The 23,137-nt window shown below is 43.1% G+C and overlaps 1 protein-coding gene across 2 annotated transcripts in view; it reads left to right on the plus strand.

Moving 5' to 3' along the window:
* The first annotated feature begins 347 nt into the window (after nt 1-347).
* Nucleotides 348-23,137, plus strand: part of MAMLD1 (mastermind like domain containing 1) — a 145,978-nt gene continuing 123,188 nt past the window's right edge. For both annotated transcript variants that reach the window (XM_087829276.1, XM_087829277.1), the window contains exon 1: nt 348-531. The gene's annotated coding sequence lies outside the window, so the exon portion shown is untranslated. The remainder of the gene's footprint in view (nt 532-23,137) is intronic.

Consider the following 23,137-nt stretch of genomic DNA (forward strand, 5'->3'; position numbering starts at 1 on the left):
AGGTGACTGCAGTGAAGCCAGACTGCGGCAGCTTTCCCTTTTAAAAAGTAACAGAAGGGCCCGGGGTGCCCTTTAGGAGCCCGCCGCGCTTCCCCTGTCCCTGCCTAAAAACTCGGCGTTTCGGGGCTCAGAGCCAGAGGGGTCGCTGGCGGGGCAGCGCGGCTTCCCCTTTAAGGCCAGAGCCGCTTATCGCTGAGAGTGTGAGAGGGTATGAGTGTGCGGCGTGCGTGTCTCCTCCTCCCCGAGTGACACAGCAGTGAGAAATGCCTATCAGTAACTTAAACCCCCGAAACTCCACCTTCCGGGCGCGCGGTGCGGAGCCAGGCGGTGGGAATAGAGAGAAGATTGAGGCCGCCACTGCAGCGCCGCCGGCATGAACTTGGCCACGAGCTGAAGCCGCCCGCGGCGGGCGGGGGCTGGGGCACCGGCCACTAGCCAGGTGGTGATCCCCTGGAGGCTAGCTGCTGGAGCCAGCCATAGCTTGCCCCCGGAGCACTGCCCCCACCACAGCCGCGGGAGCTCTGCAGCACGGTAAGGCTGAGGCGGGCCCGGGAAGTCTGACTGCTGGGGGGACTCCGTGGTGCATTGGTAGCTCCACTTGTGATCCCCATCTTGGAGGAGCCTGGGCCCAGGGGTGCTGAGACCCAGGGAACCCCAAAGTTTGCTCCAAGCGCAGGGCCCACCTGGCGCAGCGCGCTGCAGCCCTCCTCTCAGATAAGCTGGGCCAGACTGAGCTCAGATCGCATCTCCCGGGGCTGAGGCCTCTTCCTGCTCCCCCGTGCCCACTGGGCGTCCATACTATTCAGGCGGAGGCAGCCAAGTACCCGGGAGGGAAGGCAGAGGGGCACGAGCCACGCGGGCTCCCCTGGCAGACCTGGGCGACCCTGAGGTTCTCACTCTATCTCAGCGCCGCCTGGGCCGCTTGCAGCCCAGCTTCCCTGGCGACGCTGCCTTTGCCTGCCAGCTCCCTGAGCCTGGGCCAGTCCCTAGTGAGTTAGGGGTGCAGAATTCCTTCACCCCACCCCAACCCAATTTGCTGCCGCCTAAAGGGAGTGTGGAGTGTGAGAGCGCCGAACCCGTTGCCTTGCTCTGGCTCTTCTGCCAAATCCTGCCCTGGAAGGGAGCCAGGAGCACAGCTAGAGGCTTGAGGCAACCCTGACTGGGCTCCTGCCGGAGCTAACTGCACTCTCGCTTTCCGAGCTCCCAGGCCTCAGAGCCGCGGCATAGCCCGGGACCCGGCTGCTACGGTGGGCGGGAAGCCTCCCGGAGCGCGGCCAAATACTTTTCTCCGCCAGTTGGCTCCGCCAGGCTCCGTCCCAATGCAGCGAGTCAGAAGTCACTTGGAAAGCTGGCTGTACGGTCTGATTTTTATCCGCGATTAAATTCGGACTGAGCAGACACTAATAAGATTAGCTTGCCAGAAAACTGCCCTGTAGTCTTCAGAACCTGAACATACAAACGCACCTCAAGCTGGGGATTCGCCACCCCCCTCCCTGCACTCCTGCAGCTGGGCACAGCCAAATGGGGCACCCAGATTGTGGGTGTGTGTGCGTGGGCAGGAACACAAGGATGGCTGTGGGACGTTGAAAGAAGGTACTCCACTTGATAGGGTGGCTTAATGTTGTTGCTTGGCAGCAGAAGGAATTTAGAAAGTGTTGGATGGGAAGAAATCTCCCGGGGGAGATCCCCGCGGGAATCGCACCGCCCCCACCGGTTCCGGCGCAGAGGTCCGGTCGATTGTATTCCTGGGCTGCGGTGAGCCATCGGGCAGCAACACAGCGGTGCATCCCAGTCCTTTGCTGGAGCGGGCAGCAGACAGGGAGCCCACCGGTCGGGCGTGGTCGGCCGCTCACCCACGGAGGCTTCCCAGCCCTGGCGGCTGCTGCTCTGGGCTTGGGGAAGCGGTGCACTCCCCCACCCACATCTTCTTGTCTTTTCGATTCTCCTCCCTCCCACCCCTGCTGCCTCTTTGGCTTACCCAACTGCTTTCTAAAAAGGCCCTTTGTTTCCCTGGAGGCTGAATGGAGAAAAGGGGAAGGGAGAGGGACGCAGAGGCAGAGGGCGGGGGCGGCTGCCTCTCAGTGGCTTAGAGTGGCTGGGGACTGGATGGCGTTTGTAGGTGGTGGGGGAGGGGCTGTGCTTCGAAGACCCTTGGCAGGAACCCTGGAAGCCGTAAGGAGACCCTGGCTCTTGGTGTCCAACGCAAGCCCAACCTGCTGGCGGTGGACAACCTGGGTCCTGGAGGTCCAGATTGTCCCGAAGGTGGACGGCTGGCAAGCAGGCGCAGAGGCCAGGGACAGCGCGCGCTCCGCGGGCTGGGTGGACACGGTTCGTCACTGAGTTCGCTGGGAGCAGGCAGAGGGGGAGCCCTTTTCTGGATTTCGCTTTTCAGGCCTCGTCCCTCGCCCCTCGCCTCTCGCCCCTCGCCGCCAGGGTTCAGGGCGGCTGTCCTGTCTGGCGTTGTGAGTCGACGGCTGAAAAGACGGTAGCTACCCTGAAGCTCTCGCCACCCCGGGGCTACAGGCATCATTCCTTCCCTCCACTTTCTGCTGCAATCTTCCCCACCCCATCCCCTACCCCCACCACAAAAACACTAGTTCCAGTGGGACCCCTTTGTAGGCAGGGAGGGGATCGGAATGCCACCTCCGATTTCTTACAGCCTGGGCTGGCAGTGGGGACGAAGATGCACCTTCGGAACCTGTGTCGGCCTGCCACCTCTTCACGGACTCAGCGCTGGGCACTTGGGAGTGTCTAGGATTTAGCCGGCGCATATCCCTTATACTTGCTTTACCTCACTAACTTGCGGGACCCCCGACTATCACTGAGGAATGTTAAACATAATGCGAGAAGTAACCTTTTGCCAGCCTCTTGGCCTGCCTCCTCCGCATTGCCCAAAGCGGCTTCTCTCCTCATAAAGTTTGTTCGGAAAGGGGGATACTGACTATAAGAAAAACCGACAAATAAGGAGAAGGGGGAGGAGCCCAAACTCGACTGGTGGGAGCCAAGTGAGATTCAGATTCCTACAGGTGTCCTATCGCCTCTGCCTCCGCCCCCTCTTCCCATTTAATCTCTTGACGTATTACTAGTGCCTTTTACCAAATCTTTCCTCTACACCACTTCCCTCCCCTCCCTGGAGATTATCCATAAGTGTTAGTTGAACATTTGTTCTCTGCTCTTTGGAATAGAGGCAAAGCGTTAACTCCACCCCTCCCTCCAGTCCCCCACTCCAACATACACACCCCAACTGCATCTAAAACCACAAGAAAGTGCTCAAAGGGTAAACCATGAGCTCTACCTTCTCCTCCCCCCTTTCTGCTTTCCTTCTGGAACAAGATCATTGGAAAATAAAGCTGCTGATGTGCGAGATGGAACATATGGTACCTCCATAAGAGAGAAGCTGAAATGGCCTTGAACCGGCAGGACAGACCAGCTGTTTGCTGCCAGCCAGAGCAGCTAATCAGCTTCTTCCCCTTAAAGTGACAGTCCTCTTTTCTCTTGATGACCAGTTTGCATATTAAATTGAATATTCTTCAGAGGAGAAATGCAATGGCCTCCTATATTGCTCTGTGCTTTGGTGGCTCTCCAGTACTTGTCCCCTGCTCTAAGGGCTATCTTGTCCTTTGCCCATGTGTGCCTCCAATATGTGAGTGTTTCCTTCAACACTGATGTAAGAATGTTGCTCAAAGTGGAACTTGGGAAGAGGGAGGCAGGAAAAAGGAAAGAAAGAGAGGGGCTGACAGATTCCCAGATGCCAGGGAAGAAACCTCTCTGTTCTGTTCCTAGTAGTTGTAGAAAAACTAGCAGCCCCCCACTTAAATATATCACAAAGAGCTGCAGCTCTTCCTTGTAAGAGCTCCTTAAAAATCATCCTCTTCTGGCCATGACCATTTTCAGTTTTCCCTCAGTACAATGTGTTTGGGAGGAGGAGGGGGGACCAGTTTGGCATTGGAAGAAGAAAGGCTTGAGGAGATAGAAGGAAATTCCATGTTAGGAAATCATTAGCAAAGGGTGACTTCGCTTGTTTTCCTGCCACTGACGCTCACAGTGACATAGATGTGTGGGGTGAAACAGAAACGTTATTGAATGTTTAAACTCAACTAGGAAATAACTCATTGCTGGGGTGGGAGTGGGGACTATACATTCACTGCATCTTAAGGTAAGGAATTTACTGTTGTCAGTCCTATTCATTAAGGAAAGGGAATTTTTCAAGCTTGACTAGCACATTTAATATTATTTTTTAAAATCTTTTAAGCTGATCACCTAAAGGCTTAAATGCACCTGTTTAGTAGATCACCCTTAGGAAACTCAAGCACTGCTTAGGCTTATGAAATGGGCAAAAAATGATCTTAAACAAAGGGTTCTTTCAGACAGTAGTTTGACTAATCTCCTTTAAAGGGTCTTCCTATATGTGGCAAAACTTTTTTTTAAGATTCTGATTTTTTTTCTGTAGTGGTGCATTGGAGAGATAATTAGTAGAGGAGCTGAGAAACCTGTGTTCTAGAATACTCTCCCCACTAATTAACAGAGTGATCTTGAACAAGTCCATCCTCCTCCCTTGTTTCTCCCTTCCCTTCATAACCTCAAAGTCTGAGTCCCTTCCAGCTCTAACACACTGTGATGTGTGAATGAAACAGTCATTTTTTTCTGGGAAAGTGAAATACTGTTGGGGAAAACAGCTAGATATAAAAAAATGAAGCTGAGATTTTGAGGGGCATCAGGAAGAGGGAGGTATAAAAATTGGCAGAAGGCCAAGCAAAATAATATACAAGTGTCTTCAGTATGAAATTCTAACCCAGAATCATGGATGGGGGAGTCTGAGAGGCAATCTGAAAGGGCTTCTTCTTCTTTTTATTTTTTTATCCCCACTGGAGGGTTTTTTTTCCATTACTTTTCAGAGAGAGTGGAAGGGGGAGAGAGATAGAGAGAGAAACATCGATGTGAGAGAGACACATCGATTGGGTGCCTCCTGCACGCACCCAGGCCAGGGCTGGGGATCAAGCCTGCAACCGAGGTTCATGCCCTTCAGACCATGGGCTGATGTTCTAACCACTGAGCTACACCGGCTAGGCCCAAAGGGCTTCTTGTCCAGTACCCCGAATCCAGTGGTAAGGCCTGTTGATGGCAGGCCTCCTTATCATTGGGTTGGTTTACAGATAATGCAATATAAACTCTTGGAAATTAGATTGGCATGATTGCAAAGGACTCATCTAATATAGAACATATTTGCTGTTTTGTAGTTATTTAGCAAAGGTTTCAAGGACAAAAAGCCTTCCCCTCTACACACATTTATCCCACTGGAGTATAAACTCTGAATTCAATGCTGAACCTTTTCTTTTCTCCTTAGTCCAGCTGGGTGCTTTTTTAAAAATCACATTTTCAACTTTGAGGAAGCAGCAGCCATGAAAGAATCTGCCACTGTCCTGCTTGATGTTAATATTGATTTTTTAAAGTGGGTTGGGGGAGGGGTAGACATTATGAAGAAAGACCTTTTATCCTCTGAGCTCTTTGGCAATTATCTTGCTGCCATAAATGTTGATACACATATAATGGATGTAACTAAAAATCTCCTTATCCAAGCAGAAAAAGCTGAGTGTTGGAGCAGATAGAATGCTGAGAGTGTGAATAGACCAACCCAGATGTGGCTGAGGTGGGAGATAAATGATGGAGGAACAATAATTAGTTACTATGGATCAGCACAATAAACCAATTCCTATCATACACCTCTCACAACACCACTGAGGGGTAACCTAGGCAGCACCAGTCAACTGTATGGCAGGATTGGAGCCTCATGAAGCTGAGCTGGAAGCAGTCTGATTTTTCAGACATTGAGTCCTTAAACATCTTCCAAACTTTGAAGAGGAAAACTTTATAAATCTGCATGAACCTGATGGATTTAATTGAAGTGCATACTACTGGTTTTGTCATTACTGCTGTTGTCATCTAGAAAAGAAGAGTGAGCCCACAGAGCCAGAGCCAGCTGATAGTTAGGGGTCTCATGGAGAGGCAGGCAGAACAGCAGAGTCCCAAGGGGTCCTGCTCCTAAATGACCAACCAGGGGCTTCTGAAGCCCCAGTAGCATTTGCTGCAAGGGAGGGAACAGAAGCAAATGAATTGGGTTTCCTCCCTCCCAAACCTCATTGCTTTATTTTTTCTTCCTGTTCACAGAGCCTCCTCAATTTCTTTTGTGCCTCAAGCCACCTCCTAAGATCTGACCTCTTCATAATTTCCAAAGCAATCACATATGTCACAGCCTAAAATGATACCTCCCCCAGTAAAGCATAGCAAAGGTCCTCAGCCTCACTGGCTGTGGGCACCAAGCTCCAGAAATAAAGCTTTCCAGAGACAGGTCCAAGAGCAGCGTAAAGAAAAAGCCTTTTGCAAAGTCTGTGAGAATTGTCCTTGCTCACAGGTTTTTCCCCAGGCCTCCCTGGAACCCCAGCTTCAGACTTCTACCTCCTCCCTGGCCTAAATGATGGTGGGCTCTTCTGGACCCTGGAGGAGGAGGAGGCTACTAAGCTGTCAGAACACATTCTGCTGATTCTGGAAGAGTCCACTGGAGACCGCAGGGTCTGAACTAGTGAATGGCATCGGATCTGAGGGGCCTGGTGGCCCCAGTTTGTGCCCTCTATCTTTAGGAGGGCGGGGGGGGGGGAGGCCATGGGCCTTAGAGCACTAAAGGCAGGACAAAATCCAAGTCACCCTAAATGCTTTGGGCAATCTCAAGTCCTCTGTCCAATTGTTTGGAGCTCCACCCTTGCCCCATGCATAATATGTTTATATTTCCCTCAGTGTTTGAATCTGAAACCCTCACCCCCAGCTTCTTTAAGGGCTTTGTGACACAAAAAGAGAAGGGAAGAAAGAGGACAGGATACATCTCTGCCTTCCTTTGGGGGGGTTCCGTTAGCCAGCTGACCACAGTCCCACACATAGTTGCCCCAGCTTACATACAAAACTCAGATGTGGAAAGATGGAGAATTTTCAAGCTGGAAGAGTAAAGTCCTGCGATTTTACAGAAGAGGAATGTGAGCCCCAGAGAGGGGATCCAACTTCCCTGAGGGAACACAGTGGAGTGATCCCAAAATAGACAGAACCCTGGTTTCCAGTTCTCAGTCAAGTACTTGGGTCTGGAATGTCCACTTTGTACTCATGTTGAGGAAGAGGAAATGTGGTGAGAGGAGTATGGTACACAAAGAAGGACCAACATTATTAACTGGTGGAATATAAGCCACTCTGTGTCAGTGTGTGCTCTGCTTAACATTTTGGGACAGTAGTGAGGCACATTGGAACCAGAACTCCAAGTCTAGAACTAGCTGAAGATCATTAAAGGTTATAAGTTAAGGTTCCGTTGGGCTCAGGCATGGGTGCCACAGAAGAGAGTGTCTTGTGTTGTTTTGTTTTCAAGTTGTTGATTACAAGTTGGACAGTCAGGCCCTTGGAGGGTTGGGCTGGGTGGGCTCTCTTGGCAGTTTTGGATTGTTTGGATTTTGTTCTTAGTGAGATCTATGTTAATATCTGCCTCAGGTAGTTCCAGTGCTGACCTGGGAATTTTAAGTGGGACAGTAGTTTTGATGCAGTTGCCAACGTCACATGCTTTGCGTGTCTAATTCTGAAAGACTGGCATGCATTATTCTAGGTTTGGGGAGGAGGACACAGTGTCTTTAAGTTGCTTGCCTGTCAAGGATTAATTTAACCTCTAATTACTACATTTTCTTCACAGTTTGCTGCACAAACATGTTGTAACAAAAGCTAAAAGAACTATGCCATTTCATTTTGCTGCTCTAAAATTAATTTTGCTGGTATGGAGTCAAATCTTACACACTTGATGTTAAAATAACTGTGCTGATATTAGAATTAAAATGAACAATCTGGTTCTTTCTAGTGATACCCCAGCGATGGGGTAAGGAGCATTATTGTGTTAGTCACAACCTTGCCCTCAAAATGAGCCCTGACAATGTAAAGGAGTATCATTGCACTAATCTCACCGGGCAGCCAGTGCTTCCAACACATGGCTCCCTGTCCCGTGTGTTGCCTTCAGAGCTTGACTAATGACCTTAGTAGTGAAGCAGCCTGGGAGCCCTTCCTATTTGCTAACAGGGTGGGTAATGAGGTCTCCTACCACAGAAAAGGTGAGGTCATTATCAAATTGAAGCCTCCCGAGGGCCTGCTCCCGAGACAGAACCTGTTCAGAGCGTGGCGACAATGAAATTGCAAGATTAAACTGCCTGGGATTCTCCAAGCAGATTTCTCTCCTTGCTCCTCCCTGTGCTGACCCCCAAGGGAAGGTCCTTTGGCAGGCCTACAGATATTTTGATCCTCACCTCCCCAAACAACAGCAGTGGATGCGGAAGCCACAGGCCCATTCTGGGGTGGCTGGGAAGTCTGGTTACTCAGATTCTGCACAGGAGTCCTTCGCAGTATGGCTTGGTTCCTATTTTAAAGTCCATAGAGGTAGACTTGTGGGATAAGGGTGAAGACCAGCTTAGCTAGTCATGGGGCTTCATATCTTTGCCTGGGTAGTTGTGGAGAGCTGGACTTTTACACTCACACACACATCCCTACCACAATGTCAGAGAAGCATAATTGCTCTTCATTTCCTCCCAGGAAGGAAAGTCACTTCCTCTTTTAGAGCACATTTTGCCTCAGGATTTGAGAACTAGAAGCCACTGTTATCTCTCTTATCCTCAGCACATCTTTTCTGAAAGGTGGTATCCAGATAGGAAGGACTAGGTCCTAAACCCTTGTTCCCCCCATGGTGGGGACAGGCTGTCTGGCCTTTGCAGTCATGCCTTTGGGTTGGCCCTTTACAAAATCCTGAACAAACTAAGTTCAGGTTCAGTCTCCCTACCTTGCCCTTTCTGGATCCTAGATCTGCCCTATCCCCTTCCCTGAAAGGCACCATCCTCTGTGCCATAGTGTGACTCGTTACATCAGGAGAATCTGGAACCTCTAACTTGAATGATGGGATGCAAGGGTTACCATGCCTTAGAGAGCATCCACTTTTTAGGGAACAAGTAGGAGGTGTTCAAGGGTTAAGGAGGCCCTTTTGGACCCCACCAAGTGGTGCCATGCCTGGTATAAAGCTGGTTCTGTTCATGAGATTAGAGAATGGCCATAGCACCTGGCTGTCAAGGCTCTCCTGAGCTCACCCTAGCTGATCTCCTGAGCCCCGAATCATAAAAAAAAGGATACCTCTCTCTCTGAAACAAGGCAAACTCTTTAACTTTTGTGGGTCATGGACTTATTTGAAAATCCGATGAAAGCTATGGGTCATGTTCTTTTTTTCTTTCTTTCTTTCTTTCTTTCTTTCTTTCTTTCTTTCTTTCTTTCTTTCTTTCTTTCTTTCTTTCTTTCTTTCTTTCTTTCTTTCTTTTTAGGAGATCTAAACTTTAATTTTTTATTTTTTTAAATTTATTTTTTTTAATTTTATTTTTGTTTAAAATATTACAGATGTCCCTTTTTCTCCCTAATGACCCATTCCACCCTGTCCCTTCCCCCTCCCCAGTCCCTCTCCCCACCATTGTCTGTGTCCTTGGGTTGTGCATATATGCATATAAATTCTTTGGTTACTCTCTCCCCCTCCACCCACCCACCCTCCCCCATCCCTCTGACATTCATCAGTCTCATCTATGCTTCCATGTCATTGAATCTATTCTGTTCGTCAGTTTATTAAGTTGTTTAGATTCCACGTATAAGCGAGATCATGTGATGTTTGTCTTTCGCTGCCTGGCTTATTTCACTTAGCATAATATTCTCCAGGACCATCCATACTGTCCCAAAGGGTATGAGATTCTTCTTCTTTACAGCTGTGTAGTATTCCATGGTGTAAATGCCCCACAGCTTTTTTATCCACTCATCTACTGATGGGAACTTGGGCTGTTTCCAGATCTTGGCTATTGTAAACTGTGCTGCTATGAACATCGGGGTCATGTTCTTATACCACCATGCAAGTATATGCAATGTTGAGTCTAATGTTAGGGGCTCATAGACCTTTCTGGAAGCCCATTCATGGTTCCCTAGGGGATCCTTTGAGACAGGTTAAGAATGCCTCAATATGGTGTCTTAGTCTGTGCCAGATTGTGTGGCCATCCCTGGTCACTACATGGGCATACAAACATCATGATGTGGTGAAAGAACATGAGCTTTGCCTTCAGCACAGGAGGTTTACCAGCTGTGGGATTTTAGGCAAGTCCGTGAACCTACCTGAGCTGCAGTATCCTCAGTTGTCAGATGAGGATATCAGAATGCTAGCCCTACTCAGCTTAACGGCATGGGAGGAGATTCAAATGAATCAGTGTTGATGTGACAGTCTTGCACACATTAGACTCTGGTACCCTCTAGGGTTTCTCTCTGGTGTCACTGGTCAATCTTCACTTTGCTTTCCTAGTGGCCTGAAAAATTTAACCAAAAGAAAGCAGGTCTCTTTTGACATGAAAAGTCTTTTTGTCCCTTCCTCTGACATTGTGTAAGTTATACCTAGGCAAGCTATCATAAAACAGTCTCTAGCTTGGGAGGGACTTCCTCAGGCATGCAGAGTGTCTGGGATCCAGGCAGTTCTGAAGGTCAAGACTGGTTAGGGGTCCTGCTTGCCCAAACTCTGCTGCTCCCGAGTGGGGCCAGGGTATGTGTTTCTGGCCCAGTACCCTGGAAGAGGTTCCATGTCAGCCTGCCACAGAAATTAGCAAATGGGACCTGAGAAGGCAAATGGATTGGTTTTCCACATTCCAGTACTATCACACCTGGCTTGAGAAGTAAAAGTGGATCCTTGAATCTCCCCCAAATAAGTGAAAAGGTCTGGCTAGCTCCTTATGAAAACTGGGTGGTGGACCTGCCCTGGGATCTGGCCAGAGTCCTGCCCTGAGGGGGGTGGGGAGCAGTTCTCTTTGGAGAAAAGCCTCAGGAGCAGCTTGCAGGCACTTTGGTATTGTGTTAGCCTGAGAGGGAAGAGGCCCGCTGGACTCAATTCAAATAGCCCTTCTCCACTGCCCACATCTAAACCTGGTAATGTGGGAAGACTTTTCAGGAGGGCTGGCAAATCATAGATGAGAAAACTGAGGCTTTGATAGGAGGCTATGCTTGTTCAAGGTCACATGACAAGTTAGGGCCATTTCCCTGCAAGAACACAAATGAGCATGAAGATAGGTCCTTGGCCCTTGTTGGGCCTCTGCTCACTCCAGGCTCTCTGGCTCCTGACAATAATGTCTTTTCACCTCTTAAAAACACAAACTGTCTTCAGATTAACCTGGCCCTAATGAATGCTCAAGTTTTCAAAGTCAACTTGAGAGAATAGCAGGTTTGGAAAGCTCTTTGAACCCTCAGAGGATGATTCTGGCCATGCAGAGCCTGTTGCTGTGCAGTTACAGAATCAAGAAAGCCACACATTTGTAGAGCATACCCCCTCCCCCACCCCAAGTTAGGAACCTTTTGGAAAAGAGTGTGTTGCTAGGAGCCCGGGCTTCAGAGAGGAGTGCTGTTTTTCTTCCAACTGATTTGTAAACGGATTGAAGGGGTCCCCCCTTTCTTCAGTTAAACCAGACAGATTTGCCAGGCCTGGTTAGTGGAGATCACGTTGAAAATGAGCATTCAGTATTGGGTCATTATGCAGAATGGAGCCAATTCCCATCCTTTGCTGGAGTGTCTGGGCTTTAAGCTTCATTATTATTCTGGAGGGGGAGAAATCCTGCAAGTCACTTGAAAGTAGATGCCACCCAGCACTTTTAGGCATCTTCACCTCACGTAATCATCCAAAACTATAGTCTGTAAATTGGAAAGTGTGGCAGTTGGCACTTGTCCTTTGGGAGAGTCACTGTTTGGGACCACCTTTCTGAGTCTATAAGGGATCCCAGTTGCAATAGTGGGAATAATGTCTACCTGGAGGTAAGCTGATTCCGGGTCCATCTGTGAACCTCAGTTTCCCCATCTGTACAGTAAAGGAGTTGACTAGGAGAATCTGAAGGTGCCTCCAGCTTTGACATGTCATGCTTCTCGGAGTTGCAAATTAAACTCTTAAGTTACTTAAAATATTTGAAGAAGAGAAATCATAATTTGTTCTTTTTGAAATTATTAGAGACATAAAACAATGAGGGTTTCATTTTAGTTTGGTAGGTGGGGGCTGTGGCTGTTATATAGTAGAGGACAGTTCTAGAACTTTGGGTAAAGACAAAAAGATTTGATATGTATTTTTGTGGGACCAAAAAAATGGGAAAGGGGATGTTCCCTTAGAGATCCAGCTTTTACACATGAGAATACTGGGACTGGATTCCCTTGCAAGCTGCTAGAAGCTGAGCTAATCCAGGACTCAGGCATTCCCACTCTCAGCCAGCTCATTGTGGGCTGTTTTGCCACCCATAGTCCACATACCCTCACAGAGGAAGCATCTAGACTTCCAGTTTTTGGGCCTGTAGTTAGCAGAGTATTGGGCTGAGAGATTTTGATGTCTAGCTACCAAATAGTAGCTTATCAAAAAGGAATTTTTCCCTATTCCTGTCCCCAACAACCAAGAGTTGTTTTCAGCTAAAATAAATATTTAATTTTGTTGGTCTTATACCAATGCCTAGTTTAAAATAAAGAAGATTTTTTAAATAATGGAGGGTAGTCCTTGGGGGCTTTTTATTTGGAATTATTTTAATTTAGCCATATTGGCTGTTTTAGGTTTGGCTTCATATACTCTTATTTTTATTATGCAAAAAACAAAACAAAACAAAACAAAAACACAAAGCCACCCCACCCTTAGTTTTGCAATGAGTTAACAGTTTATCTTGTCTAAAAGAAGCTTTTAATTTCTCAACTGTTTTACCCACAGTGCTTGGCATGTTTGCTTATTTGTTTGTTTGTTTTTAAATCACAGACATGTGTTGTCCACCTATACCTCAAGGGATGCTTACAAAATCTGGAACAATTCTTCAGTCTGTCTTTGTGTTTTGTAGCATTTATATCTGTGAAGACTACAGGCCAGTTATTTTTCAGAATGTCCCTCATTTTGGCTTTGTCTGATGTTTCTACACGATTAGATTCAGGTTCTGCACTTCTGGCAGGAATACCGCAGAAGTGATGCTGTGTCCTTCTCAGCACATCAATCAGGAGTTTCATGGTGGTGTTATGTCTTCTTTCTGGTGATGTTAACCTTGATCACTTGGTTAATGTAGTGTCTGCCAGGTTTCTACATTATCAACTTACTATTTTCTCCTTTGTAATGATCTAATGGGAATATATTTTGAAGATATGTTAATGTCCTGTTACTCCACAAACTTTCACTCACTAGTTTAGCTATCCATTGATGATCCTTGCCTGAGGCAAGTTTATTATGCTGGCTGCCGAATAATGAATTTCTAATTCTATCATCCTTTCTATATTTATTATTTCACTTTCTACCATAAAATAGTTTTCCTTCCTTATGTATTTATTTATATGAAGTGAAGTCATGGATTATTATTTTATTCAATGAGTTATAATTCTTTACTATCATTATTTATTTTGATAATCAAATTGTCTGAGCTTTGGTCAGAGGGAGCCTTTTATATCTTTTTGACATATTCCTAATCATTCTCTGAGCATGGTCTTAATTTCTGGCATAACAAGATGCTCCAGGCTCATCTTGTACAGTTTCTACCTCATCCCTAAAAATCAGCCATTTTCCCAACGCACCCTAGTTTCTTTTAGTGGAGAATGGTATTTAGAAACCAAGATCTGGTTTCTAAATGAGCATAGTAGATGTATGCTCATTTCTACAGGAGCATTATTGCTAATAGGCCCTCTCAGTCCACAAAGCTAGGAAATTACTTAATTAACTCTATATTTCATTATTTTATTAATTTTTATCATTGTGGTCACCTCTGTGTCCATTATGAGTTCACACTGATACCTCTAAATTCCAATCCATACTTGTTAATTTTATCTATATCTATCATCTATCTATCTAATTTATCATCTATTTATATCTGAATCTATCTATCTATCTATCATCTATCTATCTATCTATCATCTATCTATCTATCTATCTATCTATCTATCTATCTATCTATCTATCATCTATCTATCATCTATCATCTATCTATCTATCATCTATCATCTCTCTATATCTGTCTATCATCTATATCTATCTGTATTAAATTTATTAAGGTAACATTAGTTAATATCATTATATAAATTTTAGGTGTACAACATTACAATTCATTATTTATATACTCTAATGCATGCTCACCACCCAAAATCTAGTTTCCTTCTGTTACCATATATTGACCCTTTTTATCCAACTCAACCTCTCCTCACTCCCATCACCTCTGGTAACCACCATTCTGTTGTCTGTATTTATGATTTTGTTTTTGTTTTGTTAGTTTAATTCTTTTTTGCACCTGTGAAATAATAACATAATTCCAAAAGTTAGAACTGCGCAAAAGTTTCACCTCCCATTACTTCTATCCTTTCTATCTCATTCCATTCATCTCCTCTTAATAACCAACCTCATCTGCTCTCCTGTGTTTGTTTTTGCACAAATAAGCAGATATCTGCGCATTTTCCTATAGCCCCTTTTCACGTGAAGAATAGCATACTATAGACACTCTTTTGGGCTTTGCTTTTTTACATGACAGGACATCTTAGCAATCATTTCATATCAGTTCATAGAGACCTTTCTCATTCTTTTATTACAGCTGCATAATGTGGTGTGTGAGAACGTAAACATATACACAGTTTTGTTAAGTTGCCATATTCCCCTCCTGAAAGGTTGTACCAATTTGTATTCTGGTCAGCAATGTCTTTTCCCCTAAAGCCTCACCATCAGTGTTTGCTATACTTTCTAATTTTTGTAAATCTGATAGGTGAGAAATGGTATCTCAGTCATTTTAATTAGCATTTTTCTATCATGAGTGACTTGGAGCATCTTTTCATATGCTTTAGAACCTTTTTGATCTCTGTGTGTGCGCGTGTGTGTGTGTGTGTGTGTGAACATCTATTCATGACTGTCTCCACTTTTTTATTGGGTTTTGGTATTTTATCCTCAATTTTAGGAGTTTTTATATTAAGAAAATTAGTTTTTTTAAATTTCGTTTTGTTTTAGAATCCTAGTGAACTATTTATTATTGTTATTTTTAATTGTGGTAAAATATATATAACAAAAATTTATCATTTTTAAGTGTAAAATTCACTGACACTAAGTACAGTCACATTGGTGGACAATCATCATCATCATCCATCTCCAGAACTTTTTTCATCCTGCAAAAGTGAAGCTCTGTACCCACTGAATAGCTTACTCAGTAGCCCCTGGCACCCAGCATTCTACTTTCTGTCTCTGTGAATTTGACTCCTCTAAGAACCTCCTGTGAATGGAATCCTACAATACTTGCCCTTTTGTAACTGCATTATTTCACTTAACATAATGTCTTCAAGGTTCAGCTATGTTGTAGCAGTTGTCAGAATTTCCTTCCTTTTAAGGTTGAATAATATTGCATTGTCTGGATGAACCACATTGTGTGAATGGCGTTTATCCATCATTCATCAGTGGACACTTGGGTTGCTTCTACCTTTTGGCCATTCTGGATAATGCTGGTGTGGACATGGGAGTGCAATATCTGTTCAAGTCTCTGAGCATCTACCAGAAGTGGAACTGCAGAATGATATAGTATTTCTACCTATAATTTTTTCAGGAACCTCCATACTGTTTTCCACAGCAGCTGCACAATTTTACATGCCCACCAGCCATGCAAACGGGTTCTAATTTATACACATTGTCACCAACACTTGTTTCCTTCTTTTTAAATAATAGCCAACTCTAATGATATAAAACTGTTATCTCATTGTAATTTTGATTTGTATTTTTTAATGATTAGTGATGTTGAGTATCTTTTCATGTGGCTTATTGGCCATTTGTATCTTCTTTGGAGAAGTACCTATTTAAATATTTGCCTATTTCTTAACCAAGTTGTTTTTTGTTGTTGAGTTGTAGGAATTCTCTATATAGTTTGTATATTAATCTTGTATTAGATATATGAACATTTTTTCTCATTCCATGGGTTGCCTTTTCACTCTATGGATAGTGTCTTCTTTTTTTATTGAATTTATCTTTATTGTTGAAAGTATTACAGGTGTCACATTTTTCCCCCCAAATGACCCCCTCCACCTCGCTTCCACCCCCTCCCCAGGCCTTCACATCGTTATTGACTGTGTCCATGGGTTATGCATATATGCATCTAACTTCTTTGGTTAAGATCTTCCCACCCTCCACCCCCCTTCCCTCTTTCCTCTGAAATATGATTGTCTGTTACATGTGTCAGTGTCTCTGGATCTATTTAGTTTGTCAGATTCTTTTGTTCATTAGCTTCTTCTTAAAGAAGACCCTTCAACAGTTCCTGTACTGCTGGTTTGGTGGTGATGAAGTCCTTTAGCTTTTTCTTATCTGTGAAGCTCTTTATCTGACCTTCAGTTCTAAATGATAGCTTTGCTGGGTAGAGCAATCTTGGTTGTAGTTCCTTGTTTTTCATCACTTTGAATATTTCTTGCCACTCCCTTCTGGCCTGCAAAGTTTCTGTTGAGAAATCAGCTGACAGTCGTATGGGTGCTCCCTTGTAGGTAACCAATTGCTTTTCTCTTGCTGCTTTTAAGACTCTTTCTTCGTCTTTAAACTTTGGCATTTTAATTATGATGTGTCTTGCTGCGGGCCTCTTTGGGTTCCTCTTGTTTGGGACCCTCTGTGCTTCCTGGCCTTGTAAGTCTATTTCTTTCCCCAGGTAGGGGAAGTTTTCTGTAATTATTTTTTCAAATAGGTTTTCAATTTCTTGCTATCTTCTCCTTCTGGCACCCCAATAATATGAACATGAATGTGGGGCTGCTTGAAGTTGTCCCAGAGGCTCCTTAGACTGTCTTCATATTTCTGGATTCTTTCTTCTTTTTGCTCTTCTGGTTGGGTGTTTTTTTTCTCCTCATGTTCCAAATTGCTGATTTTATTCTCAGTGTCCTCTACTCTACTGTTTATTCCCTGTAAATTATTTTTCATTTCAGTTCGTGTAGCTTTCATTTCAAATTGGTACTTTATTATGTCATCGATGGTCTCAGTTGTTTTCATAATACTCTTACTAATATGGTTAAGCATCCTTACAAACAAAATTCTGAACTCTGTATCTGTTAGCTTGCTTGGATCTATTTCATTTAGTTCCTCTTCTAGAGATTTCTTCTGTTCTTTCCTTTGTGACATGTTTCTTTGCCTCCACATTTTGTCTGCTTCCTGGTGTTTGTTTCTATGTATTAGGTAGACCTGCTATGTCTCCTTGAATTTGTAGAGTGGCTTTGTGTAGTAGGTGTCCTATAGGGTCCAGTAGCTCAGCCTCCCCAGTCACCTGAGCTGGGCCTTCTAGGTGCTCCCCTGTGTGGCCTGTGTGCTCTGACCAGTTTTAGTTGAACCTTGGTTGCAGTAGGCGTCACTGGGAGGAATTGACCCCCAGACCAATCAGCTGTGAGGACCAGCTGCAACTAAAGCCAAAGAGCTGCTGTCCTGGAGACATCCTTATGGAGCAGGATTTACTTCAGTGGAGCTTTGGTGTTCACCAAGTGCACCCCTTGAGTGTGTCACTTGTGGATGTGGTAGGGTTGTAATCCAGTGTGGTCCAGTCTGATCAGCAGGTGCACTGTCTCTGGGGCCTCCCAAGAGGTTCAAAGTCAACCTCTGCCTGTGCCTTGCCCAGGGCCACCCAACATGAGCTACACAGCAAACCATAATTGGTTGCTACTTGTGCTAGGCTTGCTGTTGCTCAGGAGAGGCCAAGCTATGAACCAATGTAGGCTGCCACTAGTGCCAGCCCAAGAGGCCACTTGCATAGAAAAGCCACTGGAAATGGCTTAGATGAGCTTGCAAGTAGGAAGGGGCGGGGCCTCTGGGAATCACCAGAGCTGGGGGCCAAAGCTGTGAGTCAGGTGCTGGAGATTCAAATATGGCGCCTGCCTGCTGGCTGTGTGTGGGGAGGACTCTCCAAAGGAAAATGGCCTCTTCCAGCTCTTCTGTCTGGGAGAAAGCTGCCCCTCCACCTCTTTCCTCAAGTTCAGGCAGGTTAATTCCTCCCCAAATGTCACATGTTCCTTTCAAGCTGCAGCCCGGCGCTGGGGCTCAGAGGGAGCGCATCTAAGTGAGTCCATGCATGGGCCTTTTAAGAGGAAAGTCTGGGACTCCCACACTCTCCGCTACCCTCAGCCACAGTCCCCACTGGGTTTCACAGGCTGAAGTTGTGAGGATTTCTCTTCCCAGCCCTGGAGCCTGCTGTGGGCCTGGGATCCCTCACTCCTCTGGGAAACCTCCATCCCAAGATGTCCCTCCCAGGTTTAAACCACGGCACCATGTATGGGCCTACGACTATTGTCTCCGAGATTCAGCTCCCATCTGCCCGTGTCTCTGCCCCTCCTACCCGTCTCAACGCTTTTTCTGTTCCCTGGATGTAGGGCTTCTGTTCAGCCAGATGTCAGGAGGTTCTGAGTGATGGTGGTTTTGTATTTTAGTTGTAATTTTGATGTGGTTGTGGGAGGCAGCGGGTACAGCTGTTACCTATGCCCCCATCTTGTTTCCTCTCCGAAAATTAGTTTTTAAAAAAATCTGTGATATATGTTGCAAGTAATTTCTCCCAATGTGTTTGTTCTTTTTTGATGTTGTTTGTTTTTCTTTGCTATGCAAAATAATTTTTATGTAGTCAAATATCAATATTTTATTTTATAGCATCTGGATTTTAAGTCATATTTAGAAAGCCTTTCCTCACACTCACATTAAAGAGGAATTCATCCATTTCTTTTCCAGTATTTGTACAGTTTCAGGTTTCTAACCCATTTGGAATTTATTCTTGTAGATGGTTATATGGTATGGATCTTTGCCTATTTTTCAAATGGCCACTCAGTTATCATAACCCCATTTTCGAAAACATCTGTCTTTGCCCCCAGTGATTTTAAATATCACCTTTATCATATATTCAATTTCCACATATACTTGAGTGTATTTCTAGATGTATGTTCTATTCCACTGATCAATTTGTCTGTTCTCTCTCTAACATCTCACTGTTTTAGTTATAGAAGACTTACAGAATGATTTTTAAAACCTTTTCATTTTGAGTTCATTGTAAATTCACATGCAGTTGTAAGGAATGATACAGAATGTTCCTGTGTATGCTCATCTATGTTCCCCCCTTGGTAACATCTTGCATAATTACAGTGCAATATAACAACCAGGACATGGACAGACATTGATACAGTCCATTCAAAACAAAATCCCATATTGAGTTTTGGGAGTTCTTTATATATTTTACATATGTGTCCATTGTATTACATGTAATTTGAAAATACTTTCTCCCAGTCCATAGTTTGTCTTTTCATCCTCTTAACAGGTTCTTTTACAGAAAGATTATTTCACAGACTATGCTTTTGTTGTCTAGTCTAAGACATATTTACTATGTTGAGTCTTCTAATCAATGAATGAAGTATGTCTCTTTATCTAGATCTTTATTTCTTTCATAAGCATTTTGTAATTTTCTGGATACAGATCCTATGCACATTTTCTTAGATATAATAGGTAAGTAGTCTATTTTGTTTGGAGCAATTGTAAATGGCATTGTGTTTTTAAAACATAGATTTGTTGATGATTCACATACCATAAAATTCATTTAAAGTGATAAAATTTAGTGTTCAATTCAGTGATTTTTAATATACTCAAAGAATTGTGTCACCATCACCAATATCTAATTTAAGAACATATTAGTTACCCCAAAAAGAAACCACATTCTTATTAGTAACCATTCCCTGTTCCTCTTTATCCTCAGTCCTTAGCAACCATAAATCTGTTTTGGCCTCTGTGGATTTGCCCGTTTTGGAAATTCTTATAAATAGAGATAGATAGATATTTTTTTATGACTGACGTCTTTCTCTTAGGATAATTATTTTCAAGTTTTATCCATGTTTTATCACATATTAGTACTTCATTCCTTTTTTGCCAAATAATATTCCATTGTATGATATACCGCATTCTGTTTATTCATTCACCAACTGATAGAAATTTGGGCTGCTACTACTTTTCAACTTATGAATAATGCTGCTGTGAACATTCATATACAAGATTTTGTGAAAACATAGCTTTTATTTCTCTCAGGTATATACCTCAGAGAGGAATTTCTGGGTCATATAGTAACTCTATGTTTAACATTTTGAGGAACTGCCAAAATGTTTTGCAAAGTAATTGCACCATTTTAGATTTCAACAACATACTGTATAAGGGTTCTAATTTCTCCACATCCAACCAACACTTATAATTTTCTGTCTTTTTTATTATAGCCACTGAAGTTGAGCATCTTTTCATATGTTTATTGGCTACTTATATATCTTCTTTGGTGAAATGTTTACTCATATCCTTTGCCCATTTTTAAGTTCGGTTATTTGTCCTACTGTTGAGTTGTGAAGGTTCTTTTTATATTCTGGTTACTAAACCCTTATCAGATATGAATTGGAAATATTTTATCTCATTCTCTGGGTCACTTTTCTTCTTTCTTGATGGTATTTTTTGTGGCACACAAGTTTTAATTTTGGTGAAGTCTATTTTATCTAGTTTTTCTTTTATCAGTTATATTTTTGATATCACAACCAAGAAACTATAGCTTAATTCAAAGTCACAAACCTTTACTGTTATGTTGCTTCCAAGAGTTTGATAATTTTAATTCTTACATTTAGGTTTATCTTCCATTTTGAGTTAATTTTTGTGTATAGTGAAAAAGGGGTCAAACATCATTTTTTTGCATGTGAATATCCAGTTGCCACAGCACCATTTGTTGAAAAGTATTATTTTGTTTTAGCAACCTTTGTAGTTTGCTAAAGTTTGTTGAGGATTTTTCCATCTTTCTTCATTACTGGTTTTAGTCTCTAGTTTTCTTTTTTGTACTGTCTTTGTCTGGTTTTTATATCAAGGAAAAACTCATAAAATGAATAAGGAAATGTTTCTTCCTCTTTATTTTCTGAAAGAGAATGTGTAGAATTTGTATTAATTCATCTTTTTTTAAAAAAATAATGTCTTTATTCATTTCAGAGAGAGGAAGGAAGAGGGAGAGAGATAGAAACATCAATGATGAGAGAGTCATTGATCAACTGCCTCCTTCATGCCCTCTACTGAGGATCAAGCCTGGAACCCAGGCAGGTACTCTGACCGGGAATCAAACCATGATCTCCTGGATGATAGGTCGATGCTCAACCACTGAGCCATGATGGCCTGACTAATTCATTTATAATGTTTGGTAGAATTTTCCAATGGGTTTGGTGGGCTTTTTGAAGGGGAGGTTTTAAAATTATGAGTTCAAATTTCTTAATAGTGATAGGGCTATTCAAAAAAATCTATTTTGGTAATTTGTGCTTTGCAAATAATTGGTTCATGTAATCTAAATTGTCAAATTTATGCATGCAAAGTTTTTAAAAATATGTCTTTATTGATTTTTAGAGAGACAGGAAAGGAGAGGGAGAGAGAGAGAAACATCGTCAGTCACCCCCTGCACACACCCAGACCAGGGATCAAATCCACAACCTGGACATGTGCCCTGACCATTAATTTAACCGGTGACCCTTCGGTGCATGGGACAGTGCTTAACCAACTGAGCCACACTGGCCAGGGCAGTCATAATATTCCCTTCTTATCCATTTGATGTCTGTCAGATGTGTAAATAATAGCCCCTGGTTCATTTCTGATATTGGCAATTTGTGTCTTCTTTGTTATTTTTCAGTCTTGCTAGAGGTCAATTTTACTGATCTTTTCAGAGAACCAGATTTTTTTTTCATAGATTTTTCTTTATTTTTTTGTTTTCAATTTCATTGACTTCTTATTTTATCTTATCTTTATTGTTTTTCACCTTCTGCTACTTTGGGTTTCTTTTGTACTTCTTAGGTTCTTGAGGTATAAGCTTAGATTATTGATTTAAATTAGAAACTAATTTGAGACCTTTCTTCTTTTCAAATGTATGCATTTAGTGTTATAGATTTCCTTCTTAGCACTGTATTAGCTGTGTCCCACACATTTTTATTGTGTTTTCATTTTCATTTATTTCAGTGCATTTTTTCATTTCCTTTAAGGCTTCTTCCTCTTTGACCCATGGATTATTTGTGTTAATTTTGAAGTGTTTGGAGATTTTCCTGATTTCTTTCTGTTATTGACTTCTAGTTTGACCCATAGTGATTAAAGAACATACTCTATGTGATTTCAATTCTTTTAATTTTGTTGAGGTGTATTTTAGAGCCCAGGGTATGGTCTATCTTGGTACACGTTCTATGGGCCCTTGAAATGAATGTGTAATCTGCTATTGTTGAGTTGAGTGTTTCTAGATCCTGTTAGTTGATGTATTTTTGAGTTCTTCATCTTTGTTGATTTTGACTAGAGGTTGTATCTGTTGCTGAGAGTAGGGTGTTGAAGTCTCCAACTATAATGTGTATTTTGTTTATGTCTTCTTTTAGCTCTCTCATTTTTTGCTTCGTGTGTCTTGAACTCTTTTTTTGGTGCATATACCTTCAGGATCATTATGCTTTACTAGTGGATTGATTCTTTTATCATTATGTAATGTCTGTCTGTCTTCAATAAATTACCTTGTTCTGAAGTCTTTGTCTGATATTAATATAGCCACTACTGCTATTTATTTATTTATTTATTTATTTATTTATATATCTTTATTGATTTCAGAGAGAGGAAAGGAGAGGGGGAGAGAGAGAGATAGAAACATCAATGATGAGAGAGTCATTGATAGGCTGCATCTCGCAACCCGGGCATGTGCCCTGACTGGGAATCGAACCCTTATCTCCTGGATCCTAGATCAACGCTCAACAGCTGAACTATGTTCGGCTTGATGCCACTACAGCTTTTTAAAAATTAATATTTGCATTGTGTACATTTTTTCATCCTTTTACTTTCAACCTACCTATACTGTTGTATTTGGAGTATCTTAATAGATAGAATATAGTTGGGTAATTTTTAAAAATCTACTCTGCCTATCTCTACCTTTTAATTGGCATGTTTATACCATATAAATGTAAGGTAATTGTTGATATGCTCCAACTTAAGTGTGCTATTTTATTGTTTTCTGTTTGCTTCCTCTGGTTTTTGTCCCTCTGTTTCTCTCTCCTTGCATCCCTGTGGGTTACTTAGACATATTTTAGG

The sequence above is a fragment of the Miniopterus natalensis genome, chromosome X (genome assembly GCF_054644295.1).
Source record: "Miniopterus natalensis isolate mMinNat1 chromosome X, mMinNat1.hap1, whole genome shotgun sequence".
Classification (NCBI taxonomy): domain Eukaryota; kingdom Metazoa; phylum Chordata; class Mammalia; order Chiroptera; family Miniopteridae; genus Miniopterus; species Miniopterus natalensis.